General features: G+C 39.2%; 1 long non-coding RNA gene across 1 annotated transcript; it reads right to left on the reverse strand.

The window, feature by feature from the left end:
* On the reverse strand, positions 1-26982 carry LOC107216043. The gene is made up of 3 exons (XR_001525364.2): positions 26858-26982; positions 26061-26151; positions 1-422 (listed from the first exon to the last, which is right to left on the reverse strand). It is a non-coding gene; the product is annotated as an uncharacterized LOC107216043 (long non-coding RNA).
* Positions 26983-27570: the final 588 nt, after the last annotated feature.

The following is a 27570-nucleotide window of genomic DNA, read 5'->3' on the forward strand; positions in this document are numbered from 1 at the left end:
GTGGAAGGTGCCCCTGACTATATCAGGGGATTGAAACTGGTTGATTTTTAAAGCCCCTCCCAACCCAACTCAGTCTGTGATCCTATTATTCTGTAATTCTAAGAATATACTTGCATTAGCAGCTCAGCCCTGCAGTATTTTTGTGAGGAAGGATCATGCCAGCTCAGTCTCACTGCTCCACGTAGTTATCCAGAATTTGTGATGAGGGCTCTACACAAAATTGCATTATTCAGTGTAAGCAGAGATTATTGGTCATAAACATGTGGTTTATTCGCATTAACAGCAGCAGATCTTGAAACAAAATCCACTCCTCTTAGTGGCATCTTCTCTCTGATTGATTTCCTGATGATGGATTCATGGATCTGGCAAGGAAGGCTTTCTCAGAAGAAGTAAAGATGACAGCAGGAAGGATGTGCAGGATACTAAAAGAGAAGGTGTTGTGGTTATTGTCTTGTGTAAACCAGAAAAGCTGTACTAAGAGAGGAGTCAAATTAATAAATAAACTTGGAAAGGTTAAAGTCCTTCACTGCCATGGGAGGTGCAAATCTGGCTGAAACACTGTCATTATCCAAAGTGCTCCCATACCCCTTGTACCTCAAGTCTGTGATTTCAGCCCCTGCAGGAAAGCCACAGGAAGGCATAAGAAATGTGCAGGGAACTTAGCAGGTTTTCTCCCTTCCTCACTCTCTGCTGTAATATCAGCATTTTCTCTATACTTTTCAGGAATAAATTACGGGTAATTCTAGGCAGCAAAATAAATTTAGTTTTCCTAGCTGCCTTCTTATCACAAAGTCTTTATTTCTGAAAGGGGTGAGAAAGTAGGAGTTATTTCAGCAGGGCTTATCACACTGATCACAATTATTTTGCTGTTACCTAAGTGCTTGCTGCTCAATGGTTGTATTGTTTCATCTTCAGCTGCAATAGCTTTGCAGCAAGGGGCTGGATGGTAATAAGGACTGATGCCAGTATTAAGTGTATTATTTCTCAAAGTTTAAAAAGGTATATGCAATCATCCTAGTTTTTCAGGGCTGCAGTTGTGATTCAAGCCTGAGCACCTGTGTCATTTAGCTGGATCCCTCGTGGCTCCCACTCCCATGGCTCTGTGAAGAGCTGACACACAGAAATGCACCTTTTTTCCCAGCTGCAGCCTAGCGTCAGGGTGCTCTGCAGCGAGATCTGGACATGTCTCTGCCACACAGACCAAACCTGACACAATGGCTTCGTGCACTGCGATGTTCTGGAAGATAAGAAATCTTTTTGGAAGATAAGAAATCTTCAAACTCTGGTACTGACCACAGGCAGCATAGAAGCTCCCTGCTTAGAGGAGCATCCCATGCAGGACACTCTTTGTTTCAATTAATTTGCAGCACAGACATAACCTCACAGAACTGCAGGTGGAGAAGGAGCAGATTGCTCCTGTTGTTGAAAAGCTGACAGAACCACACCCCCAGGTCAGGCTGGGTGTGGGTGGGTGAGGCTCCCATCACACACAGCCCCACTGAGCTTTCAAGAGCTGCCCAATCTTAAGTAAATCCCTGGTGTCTGATTGTCAAGGAGACTTCATGCCAGGCTGGCTGGGGTAATGTGCATATCAGGATCTCTCCCTCCTCACACCTCTCCTTCACCTGAGAACACCTTCCTCTTCTTGCTGACTCCCAAGCCCAAGAGGCCCTGCCTGATTAATTTGGGATGTGCACTAGAGCTGCTCAGCTGCTTTCTTTCTCACCTCAGAGGTTTCTGATAAGGGTCTTGTTGCATTGTAGTCACCTCAACATCTATAGAAAGGCTTCAAACACCCAGAATAAAGTATTAAATATAGGGGATTTTTGGTGCCAGAGAGAATTGAAGATTCTTATGAGCTTTAACATAAAGCCAGAGGATCCTTTGCTTAAGAGATGCAGAAGTTACCATGTTCCTCAAACCACCCTACATTCCTGCTTGGTATCCCCTTAATCCTTTGGATGTGAGTAATTATTCTTCATTCTCTCACCACAGGAGCCCCTTGCATCTTTTCTCTCATGGAAAATGAGGTCACCCTGAATCATGCTGGGTCTCTCCAGAAGACAGTGAGATCCACTCACAGCATGACAGGGGAACTGGGCTTGTCTCTCCCCGTTCAGTGATTCCTGCAGGGTCTTCTGTAGAGCAGCCTCTGTTGTAAAAGACCACAGATACCATGTTTGCAGGCTAAAGAACATTCTTCTGGAGCAGAGCAGGAACAGCTGCTTTGTGAAGAATAATATAATAATATTTTCAGACAATAATGCAAAGAACCAGGGATGAAATATTTTTAAATTCCTATGTCATCTACTGAGGAGCTATAGTCATTACCGGAAAATGAATGTTTCATCAGTATTTATTTTAAAAGTGATTTCTATCATCAGTCAGGGTTTCAAGTTGGTGTTAACCCTCTGCATTTCCTGTAAAATACATATATATGGATATGAACAGACACAATTATGATATTCAAGGCCATCTCTATAGACTGAGAACAGAGAAAACAATATTTTGAAGCTGTTCAATCAGCCAAAATTTACCTTATGATTTATAAGAAGAACAGATTTATTTTTCTGTCTCCAAAATCTTAATGTTGGTAAAACAGGAATCTCTCCCTGCCTAGTTAGTTACCAAGGCATGGGTTTTTAAAAGCCTCTGACATTCCAAGCCAAATTTGTGAATTTTAACTCAGAAGACTGTCAATTATCCAGGAAGTTGTATAAATAGCATTTCTTACCCTTCTGCCGCAGACACAGATTGTATTTCTGACTGCTAAAGCTTGAAAATACGTGCTGGGCAGTGACTCCAGACCAGCAAATGGCTCCCATGTGGCACAGGAGGTGGCTTTTATTCTACTTCATCTCTTTAGTTTATTCTTCTACATCAGTTTTTGTAAAACCTTGTGAGGAATTCTTTGGTGTGCACAAGGTTTTTATCACTGTAATTACTCACAGCTTAGTAGGTTATTTGGTCCAAAATGCAAAGTGCAAGTCTAGGAATGACTGAGCACTTTATTAGCATCAATATTAAAATCCTTCATATAAAAAGTGTGAAAAAAAGATGATCCCAGACAAACTTTGGACAGAAGTAGCCTCAGTTTTGTCTGGTGAATAAAGGTTTGACCTGTGTGTTTGCTTAACATGGATAACAAGTTCCTAATGGCTTTCCATATATTTGGGCCTGTAAAAATGAAAACAATACAAAAAATAAAAATAAAATAAAATATAAAAAAAAAACACCAAGAAACCCCTTCCAAATTAAAAAAAAAAAAAAAAAAATCAAACCCCACAATGAATTATTTGTGAAAAATGTCTGGCAGACACTTATCATGTGAGTGTGTGAATCCTGCAGATCACTATTGCTTCTCCCCTGTTCAGCTCATCTGAAAAATTATGTGTGATTTTGCTGTAATAGTATTTTGTTTGGTTTGGTTTGGTTTTATTTTTCTTGGGAAAGAAACAAATAAAGAGTAGTCCAAAACACTGTAGAAGCTCATGGATCTTTTAATAGCATCACAGACCCTTGAACATCTATCTATACATTGGAAAATACTGGCTTGTAATTTTTAAAAAATCAGGTGAAAGACACCCACTATTCCCAGTAATTGATTAAATTCAATTATGTCCTTCACCATCAGATCATTGGAACTGTAAACTCTGATTTGAAGGGCTGTAAGCTTCAACCCAGAGTCAAGAGCAAAAAAGATGAAGGGTTGCATGGATACTTGGAGGACTTTGGCCAGGTGAAATTCCTGGCACCCCTACATTCCTCCTGACTTTGCAGCCCTACAAGGACACCCCTCTGAGGCTGTGCTGGATATTTATCCCTGCCCTTACACGTGGTCAGCTCTTGCATAATTTTGGCCCAATGTCTCTGAGCTGGGCATGCCATAAAATTCATGAGCAGATAGCTTTGCAAATATATGGCTGACTGTTTGGAATAATTTGCTCAGTGCCTGTCAGTGGGGTTTATGGCCAGAGTATTCCTGTGTCACAGTTTAGCAGGAGCGTTCAGGAATCTTCTTGTGCCCTTGCTAATACTGAACAGGTGGATGCTATAATTTGTTGTTTATTTTTTTATTTATTTATCATTTTATTTTTTTTATTTCTGTTGGGGAAAAGTGCTCTGCTGCATAACAAGCTGACATAAAATTTAAAATGCGCAGGGGCAGAACTGTAAGTTAACTTTATCACTCGGATTTAGTGCCAGCCCTTTGCACTGAACGCCATTTGCATACATCAGAGATTCCTGGACTCTGTGTGTGTCCAGGTCACTTATTCATTATTATAATTTATTTCTAGCACAGCAATACCTCGAGGCCCCAGGGAGAGGCAGTTACACATACATGCATATAATGAAAAGAGAGTTCTTGCCCTGAATTGCTCAGCACAGAGCTGCCTACCTGGTACAACAGCATCCCATGCAGAGATGCCAGAGCTGCCTTCAAATGAGATGATACATTTGTGTAGTATAGTTTAATGCCATGCAGAGACACTCTCTGTCCTGGAAGCAGTATAGCTACATCACCGTGGACCTATATCTGGGCTAAATTTGCAGTAAATCATGTATAAACTGACAGATACAATGCTTCTAGTTTTAGTTGTCTCTGAAAGAGCATTTTCCTGTGCAGATCTGTTTTTAAAATTTGCTGCCTAAACAGAATGGGTAAAATAACAGCTAAAAGTTTAAGATTGTCACACTCAGGAGAGAATGCAGCGTGTTTTCCACTGTGGCTTTATCTGTCAGGTGGATAATGTTCCTTGAGAGCACCTAAATGATCCTGTCTTTACTGAGGAAAAAAAAACAAAAAGCAAAACTTCACAAAAAAACTGACAATCCCTCTCCCCTATCAAACTCACAACCCAAATCCAATTTATTTATCTTTAGTAAGTAATATATTTTAAATTCTCACACCTTGCACACAGAGGTAGACCTGGCTCGAATTAATTACTCGGAGTAGTAATGAGCTTCTTACAATGACAGATGAAAATTAATTAACACTATATGATGATTTTTTTTTTCTTTCTTTATAAAGTACTTTACTACAGGCAGGAATTAGTGCAAGGAATTCCCATGGTCTGTGCTGTGCAGGCGGTCAGATTGCATTAACACAGTGGTCCCTTCTGACTCTACAGTCCATTAACTTAAGTATGAAGTTAGAGGAGAAAGGGGGATAAAACTTGGCAGTGGAAGTAATTGATTTTTTCAGGTCAGAAATGAAATCAAATCAGAACAGCAAACATCACTTAGGATCGGCATTTTTATTTATTTATTTATAACGTTCAGCAAATTGAAACAATTTACTTTGGGTTGAGTATCCACATCAACCTGAGATAATCTGATTAAATTCCTTTAAGAGCATGTTTAATAAAAGCACAGGTGGAATTTCTAAAACCCAGGGGCAGATGTGAAGGGTGTGCTGGGAAAAAGGGAAGTTTATAGGCTTTCTACTCCCTTTGAGGAAATTTTTTGTCAGCTTGATCCTCCAGTCTCTCCCTTATCTATATGAGTCCATATTGATTGCTTTTTCATTTTCCATAGATATGTAAAAATATAGGCATTACATTTTGTTTTATGTTTCTAAGAATGTTTGAGGGCTAAATTTGCAGTAGAAAGCTAAAATAACATAATGTTCTTTGTTACAAGATTTATACTATTAATGACAATACGGAGCAGCTAAATAAAAATCAGAATAAGGAATATTGTTATGCATAAAAAATTGCAAGGGATCTCAAACTATGGCATTTTTTTCTGTTTTGGAATGAGAAAAAAGTCAGGTATATGAGTTTCTATGAGATTCTGATATTCTGAGCTACAGGAATTAGTTACATCTGTGTTTTATCTACTCTGACAATTCTTTGATATCTCTCTCTTTCAGGACTTTTAGCATAACAATCAATTTCAAGGGGTTTGAATCTTTTCCCATCCTCAGAATTCAGTTTATTTCCCCAAAGGCCAGGTGTATTTGAAATGATGATGCCAAACTAAAAATAATTAAATAAAGAAGTGGAATTAACAATAAAGAGCAGGTTAGTATCTTCCTTTTCCCCATGGCTAATTTTTTTCCCCAGAGGTCATAAAAGCTGCCGGAGCAATTATCATCCTGTTACATTCTGAAAGAGCACTTTTAAATAATTTACAAAGTAATCTGTTTTTTTAATGTAATTACTATCATTATATTTTTTTTACATGGGAGTGAACTAAAAGATAAGTACCTTCCAAGTCAATAAATATCGTAGCCTGAGGCCCTAGAACTTTATCTGTGAAGTGTTTATCTTACTAATCCTCCCTAGAAAAACAAAATAATTATTGCCTAATGATAGTAGATGTGAGTTTTCTGTTTCAATTACTAAGCAGGATGCCAAAATATTTTACAATATTAGAGGAACATCTCTTGAACCTGATTGGAAATGGAGTATAAAGTAAAGTATGGGACATAAATCCACAGGTATTTTTTTTCCTGTTGCCCACAAAATAAGTATCACCACAAGAGTTTAGCTCCCTCCATGAGCCTTGCAGGAATCACTCCTCTGCTGTTAGTCAATCAAGCCCCTGGGGAAAGAAAGATCCCATTTACTAATAAGATTTCAAGGGTCGACAAGGGAAGACTTTTCATTATAATGGTCTTGTTTTCTGAGGAATGGTTAAAGACTTCCCAAGGTGAAGTACTGAGAGATATAATCTCTTTCTAATCTCCAGGAACTGCCACTTTCTGTTATTAATATTTCTTCCCCACCACAGGCTACAACTCCAGAAAATACGCAACACATGCCTGACATTAGGCACATTTTCAAAATCCATTGATTTTCATGTTTGAGCATGTGTCAAAGGAAAAAATATGATTCCTTCTCCCCCCTGGGAAAAGAAATTATCCCCTGATTTAAATAACATCATGCCTACATATCAGTAAATAATTTCAGTTCAAAATCCACGGAAAGGTATATAAATAATAATCTCATTCTCTGTGCATGTTCAAACTTCATTTTCAGGCCATTGCTATTAACAGCTACTAATCATGGATTCATAGAATAATTAAGGTCAGAAGGGACCTCTGAATATTATCCAATCTAGCCTGATACTAAGTGCAGGCTTAATTAAATCAGGTTGCACAGGACCTTGCCTACCTGAGTTCTGAGTATCTCCAAGGAAGGAGGTGCTATTATTAGTGGGGTTTTCTGTTAGTTTTTTGCTGTTGTTGTTGCTATTAAAATGGTACATTGCAAAAAATGAAGCAGAAGTTGAGACACTGAACGCTCCCAGTTCTGTCATCACTGCTCCTATATGAACTTTTAATTCATCCTGTAAGTGCAATCTTCTCCCCAAAGATTCAGTGAAAATTTGTTATTCCAGTCAATATAACTGGAGCAAAAAAAGGGCATTTTTTATGTGATGCTGCTCAGGGGGTGCCAAGCCTAAGGCAGGTGTGCATTTAGTGTTTTTGCTCTCCCTACTCCCTTCCAGGTAACTGTAAGGACATAATATTCTCAAACTCATGGCAAGCCTCCCCTTCACAAGGAACAAAGGTGAGGTGGGTGATGAGGGTAGGAAGGAGCAGGCTGCAGAAGATCTCATATAAAGGAGGAGAGGGAATCCATAAAGATGCTTGACTGGAAGAGCAGTTAAAACCAGAAAACACCTAAAAGCTTGAAGACAGAGACATTCATAACATTTTTTGCCATTGTATCCATTTTTCTGATGGGTGAGGGGTAGAAAAAGGGGATGAATCACCACCAGCAGGGTGCTGCTTCAGGTGAGACTCAAGTACGAGAGGAAGAAAGGGAAAATTCTGATCAGGAACACAGAGGGCAGGAGGCTGATTTCCTTACTGACTGATGGGAGCTGGGAGCTGGTGCTGGACAGCAGCCTGGAGAAATAGCAACTCAGAAATCAGGGGTACCAGTGGTCAGGTTCCCCAAGGAAAGTAGTTTCTAAATAAAAGCTGAAAAATATGAGTGAGAATCTGGTTTAGGGGAAAGTGATTGGAGCAAAGGATTGAGAGGACACCACCTGTAAAATCTGTAAGGATTATTACAGAAACTATTCAATTGAAAGTACCACTTTTTTTCCCCTCTTAAAATAAGCCATGCGCGCAGGGGAACTGTAGTGAACTAAAAATCACCCACTGGTCCAGGAGCCACATCAAGCAGTGTCCTCATGCTCTCCTGGGCCTATCACAGAAACCAGACACTATTTCCATTTCCTTAGCTCCTACTGCTGCAGCATTTTATAATCCCATTCTATTGTTCTGCTTCTCTCTCATCATTTTGCTCTGTGAAAAGCAGACAGGGGATATATTTACAGAACTTATTGCTCCTAAAGTAGCGCAGGCTATAAGTTATTCCTGAGCATCTGCTATCAGATTCTGATGGAAGTCCTGAGCTTTTGATACAATCTCTGTGAAGTCAAAATTGAATATGCTTTTTCACACTGTTCTGGTCCAGCATTAGCACCAATCTCCTCCCTTATATCTTCATCTGCTTTCAGCTGCTTTCCCTTGAATAACTCACAGATTTTCCTTTTATATTTTTTTGTTTGTTTGTTTGTTTGGTTTATTTGGTTTGGTATTTTTTTGGTGGTGGTAGTGATGGTGGTGATGGTGGTGTTTGGTTTGTTTTTTTGTTTTTTTTTGCTTTCTTTCCCCTTTCCTAGTTCCAAAGCAATATTTCAATTATCAAACCATGTTTTCTTCCAGAATGCTTCTCATCTATCTCCCCACAATCCTAAAACAAGCCCTTAGATATTCAGCCCTCATAAAAGCCAGTTTCTTTGTATTCATCTTGAAACAGCTAGACTAAAATAAAAGAATGAATTAATTAGCACTTACAATCCCAGATTTGGATCTAATGCCTGACTTAGCAAAATCCATGAGATGAAGGAAGTTAACTTGTGCATTGCAGTGCACATCACTGACAAAGGGTCCTCGTGCTTTAAGAGCTGAACTGGCTCTTTAATGAGAAAGGAAAAAAAAATTAAAAAGCTAATTACATCCCTGCTGTAATTACAGTTGGCAATTCAGCTGTATGCACAGCACTCACAAACACAAAGTAAAAGACAGGGCTACTTCTTCCTCCTACAGCACTCTGGCACCCAAAATCCAGAGGGACTGAACCAAGGAAGACCAGCTTTGTGTCTTGGGGCCTGGCTGGAGCATGTTCCATGCAAATTGGGTCTTCACTGGAATTTACGGGAAACTTCTGTGCAGAGCTGTTGGCTTTCTGTATGAGTTGCTGTGTGCACTTCTTGATTCAGAGCTGAGTTTCTGGTGTTTTTTGTGGTGTAAACAGATACAGAGGGACGCCTGACATTAGTGTGACAAACAATGTGTCAAACTCACCACCTAGCATGTAAAATCATAATCCATTCTGCATTCCATTATGGTTTCTCCGAAGTTTCAGTTTAAATTTTGTGCAAATGAGGGGGAAACCCACTGCTTTTATGCCACATGGATGTTGTTAGTGTCACTTTAAAAGCTACCTCAGAATAATGCCTTTCTTCCTAAAATTTATTTTCTTACATGGGGACATATTTTTGTTTGGACATTACATCTCTGTGTATGCTGGTAAACTAAACAGAAAGAGCAGGCATAAGTATACACTAATAAATTTAGCTCCACATGGGAAGTCAGACATTGATTTTGCTAAAACTGTGGGGCTCATCCTGTGCATCTTGCTTTGGTCACTGCCATTTAGGGCTCTTGTAAACAGCCCTTTCAGAATTGGTAATGGGAATACATCCCTTATTGGAGAAGCAGGGAGTCGAACAGCATGGATGCCACACATTTCACACCAGCAGATCTGAGTGGAGAAAAACAGTCCCTCATTACATTTAAATCACTTGGATAAAACCACTGAAACCAAACTGCACTTTCTCCCAACATTTTAAGAGATTCACAAGATGAGTTCCTTGTGGAACTGTAATGTACCTTTTTCCCCAAATCTGTGAACAGAACACCTTGATTTTCTTGAAGTACTTTTGTTTTCCCTTTATCTCATGTGATCTAGGAATTATTTCACCCTTTATTCCATGCCAGCGGATTAAAAGATTTACTACAAATCTAATAAAAAGTGAATAATATATCCATTCTGCTTGGCAACCTCTTCTAAACACCACCACATACAATCCAATATATAGCTGCTTATCCTGATTAGCAGAGGACATGTTCAAAACGTACAGGTACCATCTAGCAAGCTACTGAATGAGGCTATCCTGATGTATCTAACCCTGCAGGAGTAAGAAAACTCTGTTGGAGTCAATATCTGTTGGCAGGTGGTAAAGAGAACAGGAGCATTAAAAGGAAGAAGGTCTAAAGGAAAGATTAAGCCATAATCACTGAGAAGGTTTCTGTAATAGAAAATCAAGGCACTGCTTTGCATGGTTCCATTCTGTCTGGGTTGTTCAGGTTGGCATTAAACAATATAAGATTAAGCACTTGTCAGATGAACTAATGAGTTTTGGATTGATTTCTGTCTTCTGCAATGCTACTAGAATTTTTGACAGATATGATTTATAGGGCATTCTTTGGGCCTGTTCATGAGAAAAGCTGTTTATTCTGGTTGATGGACAGGGTTTCTAATGTTCCCAGTGGAGTGTGCAGATGGCAGGAAGGACAGTAATCTTTGAGACCATCTCTCAATGTCTAGGGTATGTCTCTTATAAATTTGTAATCAAGATCTCAAGAAACTAATGTGGGCAGGCTTCCTCTGAAATTGTTTTTGCGACCTTTGGCCAATATAATGCTCTCTGAAAAATGTATGTCTGGTACTTTTGCTGTTTAGTAAATGGAGCTTGTATAGGCAATCAAGGAACTATACTTTCCTCTTTAACTGATGTGACATATATACACAGAGTTTTGCACATTTACAGTTCTATTCCCCCTGGCTTAGGAGACTTTTTTTTGGTACATTTTATGTCTGTGGATATTTAGTGCACAGGGCAGACTGAAAAAAACAACCAAACAAAAAAAACCCAAGCAAAAAACAGCCAGGCAGTCTGTGTTGGAAACTTAATAGAATCTCTAAGGCGTGAAGATAACAAATCTGAGCAGTTGCACCGCTGAATAATTTTTATTCTCATCTGCTGTTCTTGCCATTGATTGTTATTTTTTTCTATTTGTCTTGCTCATAATTAGATTATACAGCCCTGGAATGTAGGCCAGGTCTAAGCTGATATGGCTGCATCGACTGAAAAGAAAGCTACACCAATACAGAGAAAACATGGGTCTGTCTGCCATCACTTTCTTACTTCTAAAACTAAACAATCATTTCTTAAAGAGGGTTTACAATACGTTAGGTAACACTCATAAGCATCTGCTGAAAGCTTCAGAGGGGAAGAGTGATGTGTGGAGTTCAGACATGTAAGATGGACTGTTTCCACAGCTGTCAGGTGATTAATGTTGATGACACCATGCTGAGATGATCCCACAGTTGGATTTGAATTCCAGTCCTACACAGATCAGTTGTCAAAAATTTGGCTTCCAAATTTTTTTAATTTTAATTTAGCACTAGAAATTTAGGAAGTTTGATTTTCAGAGAATGTAAACTGCTGGCATATTTAACCTTAGGTTTAAAAGTTTCAAGCCTTTGACTTGTTCTGTTTCTCAGATCCTTTTGGTCTCTTGAGCCTTCTGCTAAATCCAAAGATGGGACATTTTTCCCCCACCCTTCCTCTCTCAAGTGTGTGTGTATGTCTTAAAACAAACCCTAAATTTTCAAGGAGACCACTCTGTGTACCCTTGTGCCTGTGGGGTGATGATTTTTTCTTCAATAAACACAGAATCCAGGTTGAACATCAGCAGAGGTGTAATGATGCTCCACTGGAGAGCTGAAACACTGAAGAATTGACTGCCTCTTATCTCCAGAGGCCCTTTGCAAAGCTTGGGGTGGTCTTGGGCACACAAGACATCCACACAGGACAGAGAGAGGTGACCCAGAGCCTGTAGAACAGTTGTGCCCTTCTGAATAGGCAGTTGTTTGATGCCTGTGATTAAGCACCTAATTCAACCCTTGAACAAACCTCTGGGAAACCTCCTACTTCAGTCCTGGCTTCCACTTTTCTCCCATTATCCTTCCCCAGCATGGCCACCAAAAGCATGTTGGGTGATGGAATAAACAGTAATAAGAGTGTCAGCAGAGCTGGTCAGTGAAGACAGCTCAGCAAACAAGAGCTGGCAAAGCAGCAAGAAGCAGCCAACATTGCATAACTGATGGAAATCACAGAAACATAGTGTTTTCCAAAATATGCTAGATATTAGGAAGAACTAGGGATTAAGAAGATTAAGTATAAGGAAGAATTTGCCTGTAGAGGTGATGAGGCCCTGGCACAGGATGCCCAGAGCAGCTGTGGCTCCTCCATCCTTGGGAGTGTTTAAGGCCAGGTTGGATGGGGTTTGGAAAAACTTGGGATAGTGGAAGGTGTCCCTGCCCGTGGCATGGGGAGGAATTGGATGAGCTTTAAGGTCCCTTGCAACCCAAACCATCCTGTGGTTCTGTGATATTTATTAAATGAGGTCATTGACTACTACGACAGTTTTTTATGTCTTATAATAGGACTCAGAGAATAGAGAAAAATTAAGCTCCAAAGTCTGCACAGGACCAGAAAAGCCCAACATCCAAACAGGCCTTTTATACATCAGACACACATTATTTGGTGCCAGAGTTTTTCCTTGGCTCAGAGGGCTTTGCCCTATCCACAACATCCTAAATATCCTGAGTAGCTTTTGCTTTCCACTGGCTTCAGCTAAACAACACAATCACTTTCCAAAGGAATTAGTAGTGCAAGCACCCCCTTGCTCTCACTTTAGGGAGATGCCAGGTCTCTCTGTTGAGGCTGCAAGTTATTGCATTACATTACTGAGGCATCAAATCTGTGCTGAGACACTGAAACGTGTAACCTCAGAGCTGCTGCCTCATTATCTGTGAGCACACGGGTTGTGGTGGGTTTGGAGCTGGGCTCTGTGTGCAAACACAGTGTAGACATAGTGTCAGCCTCCTCATTTACAAATTGCACCATCTTATTTCTCTAACTGTTTATTATCTATCACTAAACGTGTTCCAGCTCATTCCTTCTTATCTAAGCCCACGTGCCAAAACTGTCTGTACAATTTCAGATGAGTTCTCTCTGCAAACTTGTGCAGGAAAAATTAGTGATTTCTTGTCTCTAGTGAAGATGCCTCACTGAGAAATCACAACTGCTTTTCCCACGTCTGTGTGCTACTGAACACTCTTCTATTACTGTCAAGAATATCCTGATCTTCCCTCCCTTCAGATATTATTAAGTAAAGACCGAGCAGTTTGCACAAGAAGTTCTTGCTATTACTCCCTCTGCTCATGAGCTTCCACACTGGCATAAGAAATTTAACTAGCTTTAACCCTGACTACTGCATTAATTATTTATTCCTATGTTTTATCCAATTTTTCTGCATTGATGACACCTTCCTCCTTCACGTCATTAGCAAATTTCATAAGCAATCTCCAGTACTTCATGCCAACATTATTTAAAAAGCTAATAATGCATTAGCCCAGCCTCTTTAGTAACAACAGTAGGCTATTTCTAGCTTCCTATCACCTCTTGTAGTACAGTCTCTTAGCTCTTTAAAGAATCTCAATGGAATCCCCATTTTCTATTCCTTAACAGAAAATAACTTACGTGGCAACAACTAAACCTAATATTATGATTTAGCGGTATTGCATTGATGATAGTTTTTCTAACAAAAACTGTTTTATTTTCTCTATGTCATTTCTCCATTTTTTCCATCATTTCCATCATTCCTTGCCAAAGTTCTTTATATTAATGAGATCAACTGGTGAACCTGAAATGTAGTGGATAACTTGCTTTCTCTTCACTATCTGTGGTGCCAATTTTTTTCTTATTTTTCTTTTGTTATACACCTATATATATGTTAACACCTAACTTAACCCAGACATGATGTGATTCACACATGATGTGGGTTTTGAGACTTTCCTATGCATGGTCAGGAGTTGGACTTAAATAATTCTCTTTTGTTCCTTCGCACTCAAAATATTCTCTGATTTTGTGATTTTTTATTTTTTTTTCTCAAATGGTTATTTTAAGCAAGTTTATAACAGGATCTTTCACACCCATGGACATTTAGGAATAAAACTCATGAAGCATTGTCTCGACGTTGTTCATTGTTATTTTAAGACTCAAATCTTTATTAACATTCCAGCTTTATAAGGAAAATTATTTTAAAAGACAGAAAAAAAAATCCAGTTTTAGGATCATGTACTGGCCATGGTTTCTTTAGTCTCAAAAAATGTAAAAATAAAGGTTGTGCTGAATCCTCACTCTTTCCCCATCACCTTCAACTCATGCCCAAATGGGAATGTCCCAGCTGCCACCAGCTGTGTGCCCTCTGCACCAGCAGCAGAGCAAGGCAGATTTTTCTCACATAGATGTGTGAGGTTTTCCTTCCCTTAGCCCCTTTATGTCTGCTTTGGCTTAGGCATAGTTGATACTCACAAATTCTTTGGGATCTATCTTGTTTGCAGCAAGTTCCTGCCAAGGTTCATAGAGTTAATTCAGGGCTCAGAATGAAAACTCTCTTTGTGCTGCTATTTTATTGACCCCTTCAGTCAATAAATCTCCCCTCCCTCAAATAAGTGAGAGAGTGCAGCACAAAACCCATTTCTCACCACTGTTTTTCTTTGGTTTGGTCTGTTAAGAGCAAAAGTTATTCTGCTTCCCCTATTTGGCCCCTGCAGGTTAAAAGGACAGATGAATTTGGGCAAAATAGTACAACTGTCACCTACTGGTTTCAAATGAGGGTCTGGGAAAGGATTGCTCAGGACTTCAGGTGGCAGATGATTTTTTTTTTTCTCATACTGCAGATCAAAAATTCATTGGAAGAAAAAAAATGCTCTTAAAAGAAATAATTCTTTTGATGTGATATTGTAGGCACTCCAAACTTCACCTTCTGTCCTCAAAACTCTGCTATTCATACCCAATAACACATGGATCAATCCCAGACTCTTATGGATGATTATTACTTCTGTGTATATAGCAATTAAATCTCATGGACATGACTCTTCTCAGTCTCCATCTGTTCTGTGTCAACGAGCTGTACCAGTGACCTTTTTTACAACCATGGCCATTCTCTGTTTGTACTGCAATTTCTCCACTTGTGCAGTGAAAAGAATGACAACTTTCTTTCCAAGGGCATAGGAAGATATAACAATGAATGATGTCCCATGGGCCTAATTCAAAGTCCACTGAAGTAGCTGAGAACATTTCAGCTGAATTCAACATGCATTCAATCAGGTGCTGTGAAAGCCAGATCATTCTACTGCACACCAAATCTCAGGGCTGATGTAGTCCCCCAAGGCAGCAAATCACATAACAATCAACCCTAAGTTTTGCAAACAGATTTGTTTATTCATTTATTAATTCTTCATTTTGCATTCCATAATTTTCAGCCCTTGGCAGGTCCCCAGTAAAAGTACACAGTGCTTGTTGTCCAGAATGCTGTTCTGTGATTGCCCATCTGAATCATATGGCAAGAGTTTTAATCTGCTTGGTGCAATTACCAAAAGAGAAGGATAGAAGTATAATCAATTGGGATATGGGATACGTTCCTTTTTTTATCTTGTTTTTTTTTCTTCTTCTTCAAAAGATGAACTCCCTACAACTTCTCAAGCTGATGCAGACCTCTAGATAAATTTTATTTACATAGATATATTTATGTCAAAAGTCCAAACTTGACCTTTCTCAGCAGCCTTTCCTGGAGCTTTCAGAATTAGGCTGTGCACCATATTCTAGGTCTGTCCTGGTAAATTAGGTGTTTCTAGTGCTGTTCTCTAACACAGAGCCCAGCAGGGCAGGATCAACCCAGTTCACACAAATAACATTTCTCTCTGTCTAGAGCTCAGTGGCTGTATGTAAAGTGATGGCTGAGACTGACTTCCTGCCCATGAAAACTTCCAGTCTATTCTGGGAACTCTTTGTAAGACTAAGAGTCAGCCCAGGTCAGTGCCACATAAGGTAAAACTTCTACAAGCAGTTTGAAAGACCATTCTCCAGAACCTAGGAATGCTCTTGGGTAATGAAAACCCCTAAGGAGAGAAGAGTGTAGACTGAAGGTGGTGCCTTTCCATAAATAAGCCATTTCACTTAAGATCAGAAAAGTGTGGTGCATACAAGAAAATTCAGGATTTGGCCACCTGACAACCTTCAACTATCTCTGTTCATAGTTAATGAAGAAAAACATGTGCCTCCAGAGACTCATCTGGAGAAATGGCACAATGTGTGAGGAGTTTTTCTGCCTTTATGTAGTAGAAAGTTATTAATAGTTTGACCCACATGAGACTTGGAAAATCCTACTCTTCCTTTAAAACATAAAAATATCTCTAAATCAAATTTTCTTCTTTTTTCTTCTCAAAAGTCTATTTAATTCCTGACTCTATAAAATAAATTGTATTTGGAAAGAGCAAAAAGTAAACGTGAAATTAGTTAAGTTTATATACAATGAAGACTTGAGGCCAAATCTCATGGCAAAGATGGAGAAATATTGGTGGTTTTCCTGGGGAAGCTGTGAAATCTCCAGCATGGGAGTATTTTAAGAACAGCTCATGCAAACATGTGTCTGCTGATATTTACCTGGAATGGACCTACTGAGATCCTAATTATTTTGTTGTTTGGGGCCCATGGTTTCATCGAGTAGCAGTGGTTAAAATCTTATACTAGGAATTTCATGTCACCTTCCTGGTAAATAAAAGTAATCAAATCAGACTTTTCAGTTTTGAAGAATTTAAATTTACCCCTATTTTGTCAATATAAAAAATGTAAGTAATTATATTAGTTGAAATTTTGCATAATATAAAACTTAAATAAAGTTGTTTAATAATTATATGCCCTTCTTCAATGTTTTTTATGTTAAGATCTAAAAGTAAATGAGAGAAACTTTTTATCCACTGATGTTAACATCATATCAAGTTATGGACAGTGAAACAGGTAATGAGAAGAACAAAAGCAAAAAAGATTTTGAAATACTTGTGAATCCTTTAAAGCCGTAATTTTTTCCCATGCTTTCAAGCATTAAGAGCCAGTTTGACATCAATACCCTGGGTCAATAAAGTACTTGAAATAAAAATTTTGCTGCCAATTTTGACAACATACTGTGTCCTGTGTTCCATATATATGCCTAAATCAAAATATCTGGACATCCAAACATCATCATGGGAGAAGGAGGACGATGGACCTGAAGAGTAGATACAATTTTTATTTGCTGACATAAATTAAAACTGCTTCAAAGAGATCTTAAAAAATCTGTTCCTGGCCTTTTGTGATTCAAAGACTCAGAACAGGGACATGTCTATCTCACCTTTTAACCACAAGGTGCACTGCCTCTTGTTTCTGAAGAATTCAGCAACATTCCACCTCAGTAGTGGCTCCTACATTCTAATTTAAATCTTTTGCACAGTCATCTACTAAACCTATTATTTACTACTGGAATCAAATTATTTGTCATTATAATTTTTTTTTTTTTTCTGAGTTCACAGATGTAAGCAGAAGTGACCTTCAACATGGGGAGCCTCATTGGATTTACCACCTGGTCCACCAATGGCCTACAGACCAATATTTAAAGTGTCCAGAACACAGTTTGGTAGTAAGTACAATTTTAGCAGAAATTTAATCAACCTGCCCCTCTTAAATATTTATCCAATTATGCAAGTGACAAGCGAAAAATGGATGAATTCCTTTTAACGTAATATAAAATAGCACATAGCAGAAGGGAATTTTATCATTAAAGATATAATGAGATCATGAACACCTCCAAAGGGGTGAGTTAATCAAATAAGGCCATAATATGACAAGCAGCCTGTCAGAAGAAATTCTATTTTCTGCAGTACGCGAGTTGCATTTGAGTTAATAATTGAGTCGCGTAACCACCCTACCAACCTTGTTAGAGGATGTCACACTCAGCCTTGCTGATGAAGGAGGACAAAAGTGGATGGTTTGAAAGGGGAATTCCCAGAGCTGATATTGACAGTGGGTGCAATTACAGGAACTGCTGACTCTGACAGATACAGACCTTTCCCTCAGGTGTACGTGGTGTGCACTGCCCTCCCTTCTCCAAAATAATTGTGCCCCAGGCATTAAGTGTATCTATACACATGCATGCTTGAAGAACTAGCTGTTTAAAGAGAACAGTCTGAAGCATATTGCTGAAGAGACTCAAGATGTATACTTTTTTTTTGAGAAGGAAGAATTTAAGTCCCCTACCCTTAACTGGTTCAAAATCTTACAGCTCCACTGGCATAAGCCAAGCTCTCGTGATTTACACAAGCTAATGCTTTGTCTCACAGTATGTAATCTTTTTCCATTAATATTTACCTGCTGTTCCATAATGACTACAAAATGCCTGACAATAGCTAGACAGTGGGAGTTCTGTGACTGCCACTTACTACACAAATCATAATCTAGCTACTGGTACCTTGTGCTTCCTCCATTTTTCTGTCACATCCATCTGGTGTCCCTCCCACACAGACTAAGAGTAGACACTGCATCCAAGTGCAGTTATCCTGCATTGGGGATGAAAATAGTATTGCAAGAGGAATAGTCAAAAATTAGCATGTGATTTCTAATAGCAGCAACATGACAGCATAGAGGCTCCCTCCCTCCAGAAGCTTAAGGCATTTGGAATAATTTGCAAGTTGTGTTTTGTAGAATAATAAATGTAAGGTACTGAGATATCAAAGGATTAGCCTGTGATCATACTATTGGCAGACCTTCTTCCAGCTGTAAAAGGAAAAAAAAAAAAAAAAGGGAAATTCATTTCATTTTTAAGAATAACTTAACTACAGGTACAAAATACTATCAAGTCTAAAGCTGTACAGAAGCTGTCATAATAAATCATGAATCTTGTCAAAAGTCATTGAAATTCATATTTTGTGAAGTTTCTGAAAAAGAACCAAATAACTGCTGACAGTTTGGTAGCTTTAGTTAAGTTTGCCTTTTGAAAACTTTGGGAATTGAAGACACAGCTCATGCAGAAGGAAGTGCCATAGATTTAATCTGAAAATCATGCTAACTTGTCTACACTGACCTATGTTACTGATCATCATACTATCTTAGTGGCCCTGTGATCTTTGTGTGTCATGACAATGACACCTCTGAACCTTTTCCACTTGAAACACAGTTTCAATCTGAAAACAATCATTTCCAGGAACTGGGATGTAACAATCATATATATCTGAAGTGTCTTGAAGAAGAGGAACTATCAGAAAATACTACTTCTGGTGGGCAGAAATAACACCAGAAACCATAACATAGACATATATATTATAAATATATATATATAAGAAAAAAAATCAATGTTCTACATTGGATTTCAGATGATCCTTATACAAGACTGTCTTTACCACTTATCTTGTGATTCTACCATAAAACCATAATTCACTATCTGTTCCCCATTTTACTGAGCCTTGCAACATTTTATTTGTGAATCAATTCCCACCTGTCAGCTCAGAACAACTGTGCTTCACTTCCACTGTCCTTTATCTCTATAGCTATTCCTAGTTCCTTTAATACATAGAAAACCTCTCTTTTATGAGTTACTGCTGCACCTGCTGAAATGGGACACTCACCTTGACTGAAGAAAGAGGCACAGTTTATTACAAACACCAAAACATCCTGCCCTCCTCAAACTGTGAGCTGGAGCGCTTACAGGACACTTACAGCACCATCCCCAAAGGCAACTCAGCACCTGGGTCTTCAGTCAGATGGTGTTGACAGCTGCTCAGCATTTCTGCTTCAGCTCACCCCTAATTTTGCATCACAACCCTTGGCTGATTTTGTTTCATTAGTAAAATGTACATTAAGCCAGCTGCGCGGGGTGGGGTGGTGTTTAAGTAGCTGATGGGTCTTTTGTATCCTTCAGGAAAAAGCAAACAAGCTCCAGAGAGAAATATTAAGTGGCACCCAGTAAAATCGTGTAGCAGATGAAATGATGGACATGAGGTAGATGGCAATGCAGTAAAATGCATCTCCTGTGTGTCTAAGCACTCAGAATTCTAAAGCACTGAACAAGCTTCTGCTAGCTCAGACTAGAAAACATGAGACAAAGAGGCAGCAGTTTTATTCTCAGGAACTGGCTGAACCATTCCTAGTCCCAGGAATCCCAGACATAGGATGCAGATACAAGCCATATAGGAAAAAAATTTGTATAGGAAATCATCAACCACAACAAAAAGACTTTTTATCCTAAAAGAAAGGCTAAGGTGGGACCTAAGCCCCTGCTGGTTCAGGTTGTGCAAGTTGTCAAGTACAGTTGTTCAAGCAACTGAGTCTGTGATCTGGTCTTAGCTGAGCTCAGTTTAGGGCTCCAGTTGTAGGTGTCTGTATGTGGGATAGATTTCTGAGCTATCTTATAGTCAGTGGAATTATAAAGTGCAGTCCCATTGGCATTCAGTGCACAAATCCAAAACCAGGTTGGGTGGAACTTTGTACAACCTGGTCTGGTGGAAGGTATCCCTGTCCATGACAGATGGAACTAGGTGGGTTTTAAGGTCTGTTCCAGCTCAAGCCATTCTAGGATTCCATGATTCTTTGAATTTAGATGAGCAGCCAGTTTGTGATAATGATTTGTGCCAGAGAACAATTCAACAGGACCAAACACCCTGCCAAGGTCTCCACTGACTGTAAAGTCAACTTTGCCATCCAGCACAAAAGTAGCCATTTATATACAGACTATATAAAAGTAGCCATTTATATACAGACACTTAATTCTGGATATTTTAACCAAACTCCAGATCCTATTGTCTGGGATGAGGGTTTCTTGGAGTGGGGCTTCAGGGTTTGGGGTGGGGATTTTGTTACAATTCAAAAACAAGGTGAGTGTTATGTGTGGACTTGTCCAGACTAAGGAGGCCCATTAGAGCAGATTTTGGAAATTATTCTCTTTTAGCCTGTTAAGCTGACAGAGTGTTGCCCATAGGAAAATGTGTTAACCATATCAAAGTCAGAAGCACTGTGTTTTATTCCTGATGAGCTGGACTGACTCATTCAGGTCCCCCTGTCAAACACTTGGTCAAGGATAGCAACATACCAAAATAGGATATCAAAAAAGGGTATCAAATACTATCAGATTCTCATCAAATCGTTACCCATGCTAAATCTCTGTGTGATTGCTACAAGCACATCCCCTATTTCAGTCACAAACTAAGCTTTCAGTTGCTAGTGAGGCTGGCTATGAACTTGCATATTCAGAAGGCATTCTGGCAGGATACCACAGCATGAAGACACAGAAGGCTAAACAGCAGAGCTATAAATAAAGTGGGACCCGGCTTCCAAGAAATGCTAACACCTACACAGCTCATTCTCTGTAATTTAACAGGGTACTGAAAGACCAAATTTTCCCCAACTCGTCTTCAGACTGGGCAGGAAGAGGAGAACAACTGGAAGTGAGTCAAAAGGTGAAGAAATCCCCATGAGCAAATAAAAAAATTGCAAAAGAAATAGACAGTGTTTGTCTTAGGGAGATTTAAATTAATTAACTCCTGGTAGAGATGAAGAAGAGACATTTGGTTATTTTTAGCATGCTTCCTTTGCAGTCAGTATGTTCCAAACAAGGCATTTGGTCACATTTTCTGCAAGTCCATGTATTTTCAGAGCTCTGAGTTATTGCCTGTGCTTAAATTTAGATGAGCTGCAGGTTTTTAGATTGCTCCTGTATTTCAACTCTTCTTTTCTTTGCTTGTTCATTTATTTTCTATCATGTACAAACTTCTTCAAAACAAACTTTGGAAAGAGATCTGAGGACAGTACTTTGAAGCTTGGTCATTCTGATCCCCTTTGAGCTGTTTATTTTCACTTGATGGCCCTCAAAGATTTGTGAATGCTGCAGAAGGTGTGGGACAGAGTGAAAAAGCTGCAATTTTTAATGTATCATTTATTTCTCCTTCCCAAGTTGGAACAGATCATCTTTGTCATTTCAATAAAGCTGCTAACAGCAGAGAGAATTCTTTCCTTGTCTACAGAGTTTGAAGAAGCACAATTGCAATTCTAGTCCAGATGCCATAGTGCTGCTTTGAAGAGCTGTGGCAGACAGGGATATTTTAACAGAATTACAGTTCTGTGAGTATATTAATGCCTGAACCACAAGTCTTCATTAGTATCTATCATCTCACTCAAAACTCAATATAGAGAAAGATTTCACATAAACTCTATCACCTATAAAATTGATATTTCTTGTTTCATCTTAAAGGAAAAAAAAAAAAAGTTGAATTCTAGAAAAATAAAATTTCAGATTCTTTTTCATGTTAATTTGGGATTCTCTCTTGAACAGAGAAAACAATGCCTATCTTTAACAGAGTCAGGGAATAGTAATCTGTACTGATTTAGCTGAAACTACTTTCCCACAAAAATCTTGGAATAAACAACCCAAAAGTTTGTAAACACCTAGAGGATAATAAGAGAAGAGCAACAGTCAATTTCCATTCATCAAAAACAAATCATGTCAGACTCAACACTGCCAGTAACTGGCTTTGTTCATAAGGGAGAAGTAGGAAATGTCATATACTTTGACTTTAGCAAAGCTTTGACAATCTCTTACATGAAGGGCTCAGAAAAAATAAAAATAAGGAGCATTATCCAGGTGACCCTTCAGGGTGTGGGATTACATAGCTACTGCCAGAGCATCAGAACTAGATAGCTACCCCCAGCCAACACTGTGGGCTATTTAGGATTCTGTCTTAAGTCTCACACAACTCAAGGCACACCTCATAATTCCATAAATGGTTTGGGTGAGAGGATAGAAAGTGTATTTATTGCAGTCATGGAAAGCACCAAGATGAACATCTGGAAATAGTGGGGAAGGGGAGTAGAATTCAAAACTATTGGAGAGAAGTGGAGATAAAATTATAGTGCTGTTCAGGAAGGTCAGATGTACAGTGAATCTCTGGGAAACACAGAACCACATGCACCAAAGGGGAATTCTGGCCTGGCTGAAGTGTGGCAGAATGGGATCTGAGTAATATTAGACTGAGCCAGAAAAAAAATCACAGATGAACTCATCACAGAGTCACAGAATGTTTTGGGTTGGAAGGGACCATCATGTTCAAACTTCCTGAGCAGGGACACCTTCCACAAGGCCACATTTCTCCAAGCCCTGTCCAGCCTTCCGGGGATGGAGCACCCTCTGGGCAGGGCCTCGCCATCCTCGACCCGAAGAATTTCCTCCTAATATCCAATCTAAACTTCCTTCTGATAGTTTAGAGCCATTGCCCCTTGTCCTGTCATTTCTTGCCATTGTCCAAAGTCCCTCTCCATCTCTCTTGGAGCTGAGTTAGGCACTGGGAAGTGCTCTAAGGTTTCCCAAAACCTTCTCTTCTCCAGGTTGAACAACCACAACCTTCTCAGTCTTAACCTGAGTCAAAAACCTTGTGCTGGTGCATAGAGGGCACAGTAATTTAGAAGGATGGGGACAATTTGTAATGGAACCTCAACAGAAAATTAAACTTATTTGATCAGGTGCAGAAAACATGACTTAAGAGAAAGGTTTAAAACATTAATGTACTTTAATATGGTAAGAAGAAAAACTGGGAGAAAGTGTAGAAGCAGTCTTCAATGGTAAAAAGAAGCTTGGGGAAAGAAATAAACTCTTTTCTCTGTCTACTGTTCTTAGGCCAAGAAGTAATAAAGCAAAGAAGATTAAAATCCAACATCAGGAAATGCTTTCATCACTCAAGATTTTTAAGAAAAATTGAACTGGCATTTGTCACAAGTGACATAACTGACCCTGTCTTTATGAAAGGAGATGGACTAAATGACCTCTTAGCGTCCCTTCTAGTCCCATTTAATTGATTTTTCCAAGAAAAAAAAATAAATTTCTTTCTCTGAAAGATACACCTATCTTTAGCAGAAGCCTAAATACCCTGAAAGTAATAACTGTAACTCCTTAGGGTTCACAAAATACACAAGAGAAGCAGCTGTAAAGTAAAACTCTTCATGAGAAAAGAATCATCTCACTCACAGCTGTGAATTGTGAATGGAAACAGATAATGTCAAACATTTTTAGTGTGGGAATATCTGTTTTGATGGGGAAAAAAAGAAAGACTTGTGCAGCACACAAACCCTACCAATCTGATTTGACTGATTGAGTCACTGATATTTCACATTTACTGATGTCTTTCTGCAAGACCCTGACAACTGAGAATGGGGCAATGAACTATTCCAGTACTACTGCCCTTGACAGATGTGACACTCTCCACTCTCAGGGGCAAAGAGTGCATCAAAGCTCACACACACCTTGACTGAAAATTCAGACAGATTCAAGGAGGAAGGAAGACACTGCTAACTGTTCATGTCTCCTTCCACCTCAGTATCAGCCTGATTGTCAAAAACAGGGCCCTTTTCCCAACCCTTCCCCATCTCCCCAAAGAAACCACAACCAGAACAGCATACATCCTCAATAAAAACAGCTAGAGTAATGAAAAAATAGCAGAAACAAGATTTCAATAAAAACTGCTTCAGAATTTCCATATAAACTGCATTGAGTATTTAAATGTGCTGATAGTTTTTTTCAGAATCCATACAGTCCTTCAAAGAATTGGAATTTTATTGCTCTACTTTTTAGCCAGTGTGTCAGTTCAATAAAGGAGAGTCTCTGAGATGCCCATTGCAGCTTTATCTTGGGAATTAATTAAAATTTGATGAGGTATTTTTAAGGTGATCAGGCTTTCAAAAAATGAATTTTAAGGTCACACTAGAACCAAAAGAGTAAGGGGCTAAACAGATGTGTGAAGTCTTTGCAAAGTGCATGGATTACCCCTATGATATATCCACCTGGTCAGATTCACCTCCTTTTTACTTTTTTTACTTCATTGCCATGACTAATTGAATTCAATATTACGTGGTGTAAACTGGAATAATATTCTGGCCTTTCTTAAATCTCATTTCCTTTCCCTTACTTTAATACCACTTTTAGGATGTAACAGTAAAATTGAAGCCACACACATCATCTACTAGGGAGAGGTGCTGGCAAAGTTATTCTTTGGGGTGCTGCAAGCTGTGAGCCCAAGGTTTATTAAACATTTCACCTTTTCACTTCTATATAACACAGTTTCATCAAAAATGAAATTTTTCATAGAAGAAAGATGATTTATGTTGGAAGTGGTCTTTTAAGGGGTGTTGCTTTTATCTCCTGGGTTTAACCACACAAACAACTAAGCCAAGCTAAAGCAACAGGGCAGAGATTTCTGTATATTTGAAGAAGGGAAAGAAGTAATGTGGGGCACAAGTCCCTGAGCAGGAGAGCCACTTATGGTGACAACACTTTGCACAGCAGAGCTGCCATGAAACATTTTGCCAGTGAAGTATCTTGGTCTCATTTTTCCTGATGCTTTAGTGACAACAAATGTGGTTTAACTTTCAGATAACTGTCCTTGAAGGGAAAAAAAAAAGGAAAAAAAAATTAAAAAAAAAGAAATAAAGGTGATGATGCTGGAATCCCTTCAAACAGTGATCAGATGATTGATTATCATTGTAAATCTAGGTATGGAATAGGGGGTGAGTTGGCTCAGCCTCCCCACATGCTAGCTGGTCTCTGACAGCATGTGATAGTAGATAGGAAAACAAAATCAGATTGAAGGCTTTTTCCTTCCAAATGGACTCCCAGCCCCTTGTGAGCTGCTGCTCCTTAAGTCTTTTATTTAACACTCCTGGACAGCTTTGCTTTCTATTAATGAATATCCCCAATTGCTTAAGAATCCATGCAAAACAAACTTCCATGATGCCCAGAGCAAATGAGTTCAAAGCTCAGACACAGCAGTAGAAAAGTTATCTTTTAACAGTCTTGTCTCAGAGTTGTTGGTAACAATCACACAGTCATGGTGATTAACATGGAAGGCAAGGTGTGGAGCCTCACACTCCACCAGATTTTGAACAGGTACAGAAACAACCATAATTTAGACTTCAGGGAAGTTTGGTGAATCAGGGGGTGATACAAGTCCAGCTGCAATATGCACTGTGCCCTGAAACTCAGAAATCCCTATGAAAAACCCTGTAAAGGGCCAGAGGAGTGTAATAGGTATAATTTTAAAGTACAGTACCTTTGAAGGTCAGCCTGAGCTGGAGGTACCACTTCAAGAAGTGTCTGGAGCCTGTCAGGAGGCAACGAGGTGAGTGGAGGACAGACACATCCTTGGGAAAAGGAAGGCAGGGTGAGATGTGGGGCACTGCTCTTACACAGCAAACTCTGTTCTACTGATGATTGGCCCAGAGAGCACTCATTTGTTTCAGTTAAATCATCAAAAAGGTGTAGGAAAATGTAATGACACATATTTTACCAACTCAATTTGCATTCATTTTGCAAACATAGAAGCAAAAGGCTTAAAACATATTAATCTATGATTCTCTGGCACTTCAAAAGTGCGTGAAATATTCCATTCTTAGGGGCATGAAGCTGTCGATGGCTGATCTATGTCTTGTCAATTCTAAATCAGAAATAATGAGGCAAATCAGTTACATCTAGGCTGGTGCAATTTTTATTTTTTTTTCCCCCTCCTCTCCTTTGGAACCAATTACCAAAGTAACTCTGAAACAGCTAATGTGAAATACAGTCTTGCCAATCAGCAGATTTTCCAGGAGCATCCATCAGTCAGCTGTCTGCAGCTCTGAGATGGAGCTAACTCTCTCTAAATTAATAAAAAGAAACCATCTGGAAGACACTTTTCTCCTGAGCAAGAAGCAAAGACATGCTGGCTGTTCACTAGTGTCATTGCAAAGCACTTGTGAAGTGTCAAGAGCAATGGAAATTGTTTCACGTATTTACCTGTGTTCTCAAAGCCCTTAATTTGAATTTCACTGGGTTTTTTTTTTGTCTGCTGTGCTGGACTGGAATTCCTACCTTGAGGCATGGCTGCAGCATAGTGAAGAGGGCTCAGCTCAGATGTGGGGAGGTTAATTCATGGTTAATTCATTCCCAGCTCTGCCCATTTCTGAGCCTGTGAGGGAATCCACCACAGGACCTCGAATCAGTGCAGGGCAGACAAGTGAGCCCTCGTGAAGCCAAATGCAAAGAAGCCCAGAGGAGAAACATGTGACAAAGGAGGAAAAAATGGAGCAAGGGTGACAAGACATGGATTGCAGTCATGTGGAAAACTGAGCTTAATTTCTAGTGTGACAGATATAAATTACATATATGTAACACACATTCAACTGCTGGTCTGTCACAAGATAAAGCTGCACAAATAGGAAATAATCTTACTTCAAAATAGTTTCCTGTATCTCTTCAAGCTGGTGTGCAAAAGCAGCTAGAAAATTCTCAGCATCCTCTTCTGAGGAGCAGGGGCCATGGAGCAAAACCTTTTGCAGAGTTTTTGAAGGAAGCTGAAAACATACCAAACGATCACCAACTATTCCCAGAATGTTTCGTTTTATTGCCCTCCTATAAATGTTCATGTTTTCATAGGCACTTTTTCAAGCATTTTCCAAGAGAATGTATTTTTCTATCAAAACATGCCAGAAATGGGTTCACTCTCACACAGTTCTGGAAAGAAACTAATTTTGATCTGAGTATGTTCAACTAAAATTAATTGCCAGTGCATGCAAAGCAGTGGG

This window comes from Parus major, chromosome Z (genome assembly GCF_001522545.3).
Source record: "Parus major isolate Abel chromosome Z, Parus_major1.1, whole genome shotgun sequence".
NCBI classification, from domain to species: Eukaryota; Metazoa; Chordata; class Aves; order Passeriformes; family Paridae; genus Parus; species Parus major.